Genomic DNA, 8,151 nt, shown 5'->3' with positions numbered 1-8,151 from the left:
TCTCTTTTGCTGTGCAGAAGCTCTTTAATTTGATGTAGTCCCAGCTGTTTATCTTTGCCTTCACTATCACTGCTTTGGGTGATGTGTCTGTAAAGATGTCTTTGATGTGCAAATCACGTAGTGTTTCGCCTATATTTCCTTCTATGTATTTTATGGCTTGAGGTCTTATGTCTAGTTCTTTAATCCATTTTGAGTTGATTTTTGTGTATAGTGTGAGGTGGTGGTCAAGCTTCATTCTTTTGCATGTAGCGACCCAGTTTTCCCAGCACCATTTATTGAACAAACTTTCTTTGCTCCAATGCATAGTCTTTGCTCCTTTGTCAAAGATTAGTTGACCATAAATCTGTGGATTTATTTCTGGATTTTCTATTCAATTCCATTGGTCTGTATGTCTGTTCTTGTTCCAATACCATGCAGTTTTGATGATTATGGCTTTGTAGTATAGTTTGAAGTCTGGGAGTGTGATGCCTCCATTTCCTTCTTTTTTTTTTCAGTAGAGCTTTGGCTATTCGGGGTTTTTGGTGATTCCATATGAATTTCATCAATAATTGTTCTATTTCATTGAAGAATGACATTGAAATTTTGATTGGAATAGCATTGAATCTGTATATTGCTTTTGGTAGGATGGCCATTTTAATAATGTTTATTCTTCCAATCCATGAGCAGGGGATGTCTTTCCATTTCTTTGTGTCTTCTTCTATTTCTTTTAACAGTGTTTTATAGTTTTCTTTGTATAGGTCCTTTACCTCTTTTGTTAGATTTATTCCCAAATATTTGATTTTTTTTGTTTTGATAATAAAAGGGATGGTTTTTTTGATTTCTTCTTCTTCAGATTTGTTGTTTGTGTATAGGAAGGCTACTGACTTTTGCGTGTTGATTTTGTATCCTGCCACTTTACTGAACTGATTGATGAGTTGAATTAGTTTTTCTGTGGAGATTTTGGGGTTCTCTGTGTATATTATCATATCGTCTGCAAATAGTGATAGTTTGACTTCTTCTTTTCCTATTTGGATTCCTTGGATGTCTTTCTCTTGTCTTATTGCCCTGGCTAGGACTTCCAGTATTATATTGAAAAGCAGTGGTGAGAGTGGACATCCTTGTCTTGTTCCAGATCTTACTGGAATTGCTTTCAGCTTTTCACCATTGAGAATGATACTGGCTGTTGGCTTGTCATAAATGGCCTTTATGATGTTGAGGTATGTTCCTTGTATCCCAAGAATTTCACGGGTTTTTACCATGAATGGGTGTTGCACTTTGTCGAAAGCTTTCTCAGCATCTATTGATATTATCATATGGTTTTTATATTTCTTTTTGTTGATGTGTTGGATAACGTTGATTGATTTTCTGATGTTAAACCATCCTTGTGTCCCTGGAATGAATCCAACTTGGTCGTGGTGAATTATCTTATGGATACATTGTTGGATTCTGATAGCTAAAATTTTATTGAGGATTTTTGCATCAGTGTTCATTAGGGAGATTGGCCTGTAGTTTTCCTTTTTTGTGTTGTCCTTATTCGGTTTTGGTATTAGTGTAATGTTGGCTTCATAGAACGTGTTTGGTATTGTCCCTTCCTTCTCAATTTTTTGGAAGAGTTTGTGAAGGATAGGCACTAATTCGTCTCTGAATGTTTGGTAGAATTCATTTGTAAATCCATCAGGTCCTGGGCTTTTGTTTTTGGGGAGGTTTTTGATTACCATTTCAATTTCGCTAATTGTAATTGGTCTGTTTAGGTGTTCTATTTCTTCTTTATCTAGCTTTGGGTGATTGTAGAGTTGTAGGAATTTGTCCATCTCCTCTAGATTGTTGAACTTGTTTCCATATAACTGTTCATAGTAGTTACTGATTATTCTTTTGATTTCTGCTGTGTCCGTTGTGATTTCTCCTCTTTCATTTATGATCCTGTGTATTTGTGCTTTCTCCCTTTTTTCCTTTGTGAGCCTGGCTAGGGGTTTGTCTATTTTATTGATTTTTTCAAAGAACCAGCTCTTGGTTTCATTGATCTTTTGGATTGTTTTTTTAGTTTCAATTTCATTTATTTCTGCTTTGGTTTTTATTATTTCTTCTACTGGTTTTGGGATTTTTTTGTTGTTCTTTTTCTAGATCTTTGAGCTTCGAGATTAGGTTGTTTCTTTGAGTTATTTCTTCTTTTTTGATGTGAGCTTCTATTGCTATATATTTTCCTCTTATTACTGCTTTTGCTGCATCCCATACATTTAGGATATTGGTGTCCTCCTTGTCATTCAATTCAAAGAATTCTTTAATTTCTTCTTTGATCTCCTCGTTAGTCCAGTGGTCTTCCAGTAGTGTGGCTTTTAATCTCCATGAGGTAGGATAGTTCCTTGCCTTCTTTTTATGATTTATTTCTAGTTTGATGCCTTCGTGGTCAGAAAAGATGGTTGGTATGATTTCAATCTTGGTGTATCTGTTGATGTTTGTCTTGTGCCCCAGTATGTGATCGATCCTGGAGAATGATCCGTGTGCGCTTGAGAAAAATGTGTACTCCGTTTTTTTTGGGTTTAGTGTTCTATAGATGTCTGTTAAGCCCAAATGCTCTAGGTCCTTATTTAGAGCTTTAGTTTCTTTACTTATTTTTTGTCTTGTTGATCTATCCATTGTTGATAGTGGTGTGTTGAAGTCTCCCACTACGTATGTGTTTTCTCTGATGTCTGTTTTCAGAGAGGACAACAGTTGTCTGATATATTTTGGTGCTCCTTCGTTTGGTGAGTATATGTTAATGAGTGTTATTTCTTCTTGAAGTGTTGTCCCCTTGATCATAATGTAGTGACCATTGGGGTCTCTTTTTATTTTTTTGAGTTTGAAGTCTGTTTCATCTTATATAAGTATAGCTGTTCCTGCTTTCTTTTTTGGCCCATTTGCTTGTAGGATTGTTTTCCATCCTTTGACTTTGAGCCTATTTTTATCTTTTGTAGCTAAATGTGTTTCCTGGAGACAGCAAAAGGTTGGGTTTTGTTTCTTAATCCAGGCTGCAACTCTGTGTCTTTTTATTGAAGAGTTTAGTCCATTTACATTTAGAGTTAATATTGATATGTTAGCATCTGTATTTGCCATTGTGTTTGTCTTTCCTTTCCTTTGATTTTATTTATTCTTTTAATAACGTTTTTTTTTTTGGTCTTCTTTCGTTGTTATTCGTCCCTCTGAGGTTCTGGCTTTAGGATTCCTTGTAGTATTTTTTGGAGTGGGGGTTTAGTCGTAATGAAATTCCGGAGTTTCTCTTTGTCTGGGAATGTCCATATTCTTTCTTCATGGAGGAAAGAGAGCTTTGCGGGATAGAGTATTCTTGGTTGGCATCTGTTTTCTTGGAGTCTGTTGACTATGTCCCTCCACTCTCTCCTTGCCCGTAGTGTTTCTTCAGAGAAGTCTGATGTCAGCCTGATTGGTTTTCCTTTGAATGTTATCTGTTTCTTCCCTCTTGTCAGCTTCATTATTTTTTCCTTGTCCTGGATTCTTGGGAGCTTTCCTATTATGTGTCTTGCTGTGTTTTTCCTTTTGTTGTGGAAGTTTGGTGTTCTTCTTGCTTCTTGTATATCAATTTTCAGCTCCTTCGCATTTGGGAAGTTCTCTTCAATTATCTCCTGGAATATTTTCTCTGTTCCTACGTCTCTCTCCTCTCCTTCTGGAATTCCTATAACTCTTATATTTCCTTTCCTCATGGAGTCAGATAGTTCCCGAAGTCTTTCTTCATTCTTTTTCCTTCGTACTTCTCTTTCCTTTTCTGTTTTGATTCTTTTTATTTCTGTGTCTTCAAGAGTACTTATTCGTTCTTCCATTTCATCTATTCTGCTTTTATTGCTTTTCCCAGAGTTCTTTAGTTCCTCCATTAATTCTTTGATCTCCTGCATTTCTTTTACTTCCCTCTTTAGGGACTCAATTTCATTCTTCTGACCATTGTTTTCCCTCTTTAGGGACTCAATTTCCTTCTTCTGATCTATCACTTTTTTAATCATGGCAATTTTAAATTCTCTTTCTGAAAGGCTCAGAAGTTCTTCCAAGTTGCTGTCGTTGCAATATGGTGAGTGGTTTTCTTTTTGTGGTGTGCTTCTTTCCTGAGGAGTTGTTAGGTTGCATGTGGTTCTTCTACTCCCTACTGTCTGTTTTCTAATTTGTCGTATGCATTGGGACACTGTGTTGCTCGGACTGGCTGGCATCTTGGGTGAACTTCTCCGCTCCCCTCTGGCTCCTCCAGGAGCCATCTCTGTCTTCTGGGGGAGCTTTCTGCTGGTTTTAGGCAGTTTTTACTGAAGAAATGTCCCTGTTCTAAAGTGGCGAAGCGGGATGCAGTCCCTGCACATCCGGTCTCAGGCACACTCTTCTGCGCACCCGGTCTGCCCCGGACGTGGGTGCCTGCTCCCTCTGTGGGCTCAGACTGCTGGTCGGAAGGGGCCTGGCGTGGGCTAACTTCCCGGCTGGCCACTGGGTCCTCCAGAAGCCTTCTGCCCTTTTCAAGCAGTCTTAAGAAATTTCCTGTTCTATGGGGTGTTAGTGACTTTTTTTTTCTGGTCGCTAGGTGGCGCCAGAGATCTCTCCTATTGTCCTTGGGGGGCTGTTTTTCAACCCCCCCACCCCCGTGCGACAGGGAACAGAGAGCGAGAATGGTAGGGTACACCTCAACGGCTTTGGGGTGCTGTGTCTGCCTTGTGCCCCACCGTCGTGGAGAACCCACGCCCAGAATTTCGTGCCCCGGGTCTCAGTTCAAAGCCCTCAGGTCCAGGACGCGGGCTGTAGCCCAGTTCAGTGGCGCGGGAAGGGCGCCTTTTGCACCGCTCCCGTGTCTGGGCGCCTGGTTCCTGCTCACTCAGTGAGGGACTTTCACCCCCGTGAGGGCCTCCGCGCGTCTCCCCGCAAGCCTAGGTCGCAGGCACGGGGACCTGGGCAGCCGCGATCCCCGTCTGCATTTGCTTTTCAAGCGCGCCAAGTGCACCACTTTTCCGCGCAAGCTTACCGGCAGCCCGGGCTGTGTGCGTGTCTCCCGGGGTCTTTGTTCTTCTCTAATGGCGCCCGGAGCCGTTCGCTCACCGCCGGGGCGAATCCTGCAGGGTTCTCCACAGCTCCCGTTCACGGGGTGTGGTGGCTGCAATAGTTCCTTTCCACTCCCAGTCCCGCTTGCTGCGTCGTTTGTTCTTGTTGGCCGTTTTGGTTTGTTGTTTTCCTCCTCTCTGCCATTCGGAGAGTGCCGCCTCTGTGGGCGGGGGAGGGGACGAAAGTAACAATATTTTACCACCACCCCTGGGACGTCATTTCCTAACCTAATAAATTGCACATTGAGGAAATTTCTCGAGATCGCACATTTCACCACTTGGCTGCTGTTCTGCAGTGTGTTCTCTTACTGTCAGACCCTGCCCGCGGGGTGACCAAGCTGGGGTCGCCACAAGAAAGCTGTTGGGGGGACAGAAACACCAATGGCAGAGGGAAGGCGGAGGAAGGGTGTATTATGTGATTGGCTTTATGCAGAACAGGAAAGTCCAGGCTACTGGAAAGGGTCAAAAAGAAAAAGGAAGTTTAGAAAGGAGCAGAATCTTGTTTCAGAAGAAACAAGGCAGAAAGCAGCATATGACAGAAGCTTACTGGGGCCTGAACTCCGCAGCAGTGTTCACTGCTTGGATTCTTAATCAGTTGAGTTCTCAGTTGCTTGAGCTATTTACTGAAAGCTGAGGATGGTACTTTGCTATATTAAAATCTGATAATGATCCACGCTTCCCTCCAAAGGGGCTTATTAAGAGACATGAAGTTGGGCCTCCCTGGTGGCGCAAGGGGTTAAGACACAACTTATGAAGCTGTCTGCAGCCTCTGCAGCATGAGTTCAATCCCCCAGCTGGACAGGGAGCTACCCACATGGCGCAGCAGACCTCTCCTGACTCGCCCGCTGCTCCCCTCCACAGTGTACTTAGGTCCATCTGTCTGTTCTGCTCCCCACTCTGTCTCTGGTGAATCTTCTCACCCCCCACACCTCAGGCCTGTACCCCAACTCTTGTATGCAGAAATAAAATAAATCTTAAAAAAAAAAGATACACAAAGTCATGTGCAGGTGTCGCGCACACGGGGACAGTGAATATGACCTAGTTACACGCATGCACCTGTCAGCCTCTCTGTCTTGCCTGCTCTGTGAAGTTCTGGGCTTGGCATGTAGCACTGGTAGACAGGGTAGCAGAAATGGCCCAAAATCGTGCACAAAATTTTTGCTTAAATATTTACTCTTAAAGCAGAGCGTGAGCTCTGTGACCTTGATTAAACATCCTCTTCTTGGGCCCCTTTCTGTTGGCTTCTTCTGAGGACGGAGAATGGCATCCCTTTCAAGACATGGCTATAGTTGTCTTTATTCATGGCTGTTTGCGCCTCTTGTTTTTGATGGTAAGATGGAAATGCGTTAACTCTGGTGCCTTTGGGGGATGGTTATGTGGGGAGGCCTTCAGATATACAACTTAGCCTCTCAGTTCCCTTGACTCTGGGAAGTTTCTGTGCGGGGATGAGAGTCTAGGCATTAGTGGTTTATTCCTAACGGTGCGTTCCATTCCTGACTGCATGCTGCTGGCCAGCTAGTACTTGATGGCATGTTGTCCACACTGGGGTGACTGAGTTCACAGAAAAGAGATTCCCTCATATCTCTAGCCGTAATCATAGCATGGACAAGTGTGCTCGCTTCATAAACTATCCTAACAAAGAACCTTAAAGATAATTTTTTCATCATTCTCATGCGCTTACTCCTTACTACCATGGAGGGAAGCCGTGGGAATTTCTTCTGTGCCTTATTTCCTCAGAGAAGAGAGTAAAAGGAACAAAAGTGCTTAATTAGTCCCGATGGTAGCGGAGTAGACAGATATTAGAACTGATTTCAGGACCATGAATTATTAATTTTGACAACTATGAAAGTTGTATTAAAAAGGAAAGGAATCATTGTGTTATGAATGTCCTAGAGAGGGACCTTAGATGCTCTGCATGGAGCAAGCTCTGCTGTAGTCATCTGCACACCTCCAGGAGTGGACGCCTGGTGGGTTGTCCATCACTGCCTGTCTCCTGCCGCTGTTTCTGGCCATATTGTGACAGCGTTACTGCTGCAAGAGTGAGGGCCAGTGCTTCTCATGACTGACACTTTTGCTTGAAGTTCTTGCAGGAGAGGGGATTGAATATGAAATGAGGTTTTGTGTTGTCTAGATTTCAATTATCCAGTCCTCTTTCATGATCATCATCAAGATTTGGTGACACACACACATTTGATATTGCATTGTATAAGCTAGGTTTATTTCCAATTAAATAACTTCATTACATTTTGAAGTTCAGCTCAATTACACTCACATTTGCTTAGGGATTATTGTTTGACATCATACCTCTGGCTTGCGACAGGTTGTTCAGTAGGAAAGCTCACCTTGATCATACCCTCTGACCACTCTGCTGTTGTTGTTTGTTTTTTCCTTTGGGGAGAAAATATTTGGATTCTGGAAGGGATAATTCGTAACAAACAAAATTTGGTTAACAAATGGTGAGGATAGGGACGTTGTGTACATTGAGTAGTTTTAGGTTAATAGTTTGAAGCGTGAAACAGAAGCTCCCCACGCAGAGACGAGAGCTGGCCTTCAAGGCAGAGCGTGTGGTCCAGAAGGACCTTGGCCTGAGGGACCAGAGGGCCACTGGGGCTGAAGTGTGGGGGGTAGAGCTGGGATGTCCGGTGTAGTCCTAGAAGACTGACAGGAGGAGGTGGTGATGTTCTTTCCATTGAGAAAGTTAAATTCTACTCTCGTTTCAATGGTAGGTAAATGCTGAGATTTTAAACAAAGGGTGGGTGGCATCCTTGATGGCATTTACATTTTATAAAGATCATGGTGGTTCCTGTGAAGAAAAATGGTACTTGTTTTACCCACTGGATGGCTCCTGATGTCAGGGCACATTCCTGTGCTGGATTTGGCTGTTAATAAGGGGGTTGTAGTTGTACGGGGAATATAGAGATAAAATTTAAATTAAAAAAAAAATCCACATATTATAACTCCCAAACGGGAGTTGTCTTTGTACACACTCCCCCCCCCCCAACTTCCCTGTCCACCTATCCCTCTTTAGATTAATTAAAGTTATTCTCTGTTTTTATGGGGAAATGATTTTTCTAGTAGTGCAATAGTTTTTTAGTTCTTGCTTATTTACAATTAA

The sequence above is a fragment of the Talpa europaea genome (genome assembly GCF_964194135.1).
Source record: "Talpa europaea genome assembly, chromosome: 15".
NCBI classification, from domain to species: domain Eukaryota; kingdom Metazoa; phylum Chordata; class Mammalia; order Eulipotyphla; family Talpidae; genus Talpa; species Talpa europaea.
This window is presented reverse-complemented; position numbering follows the sequence as displayed.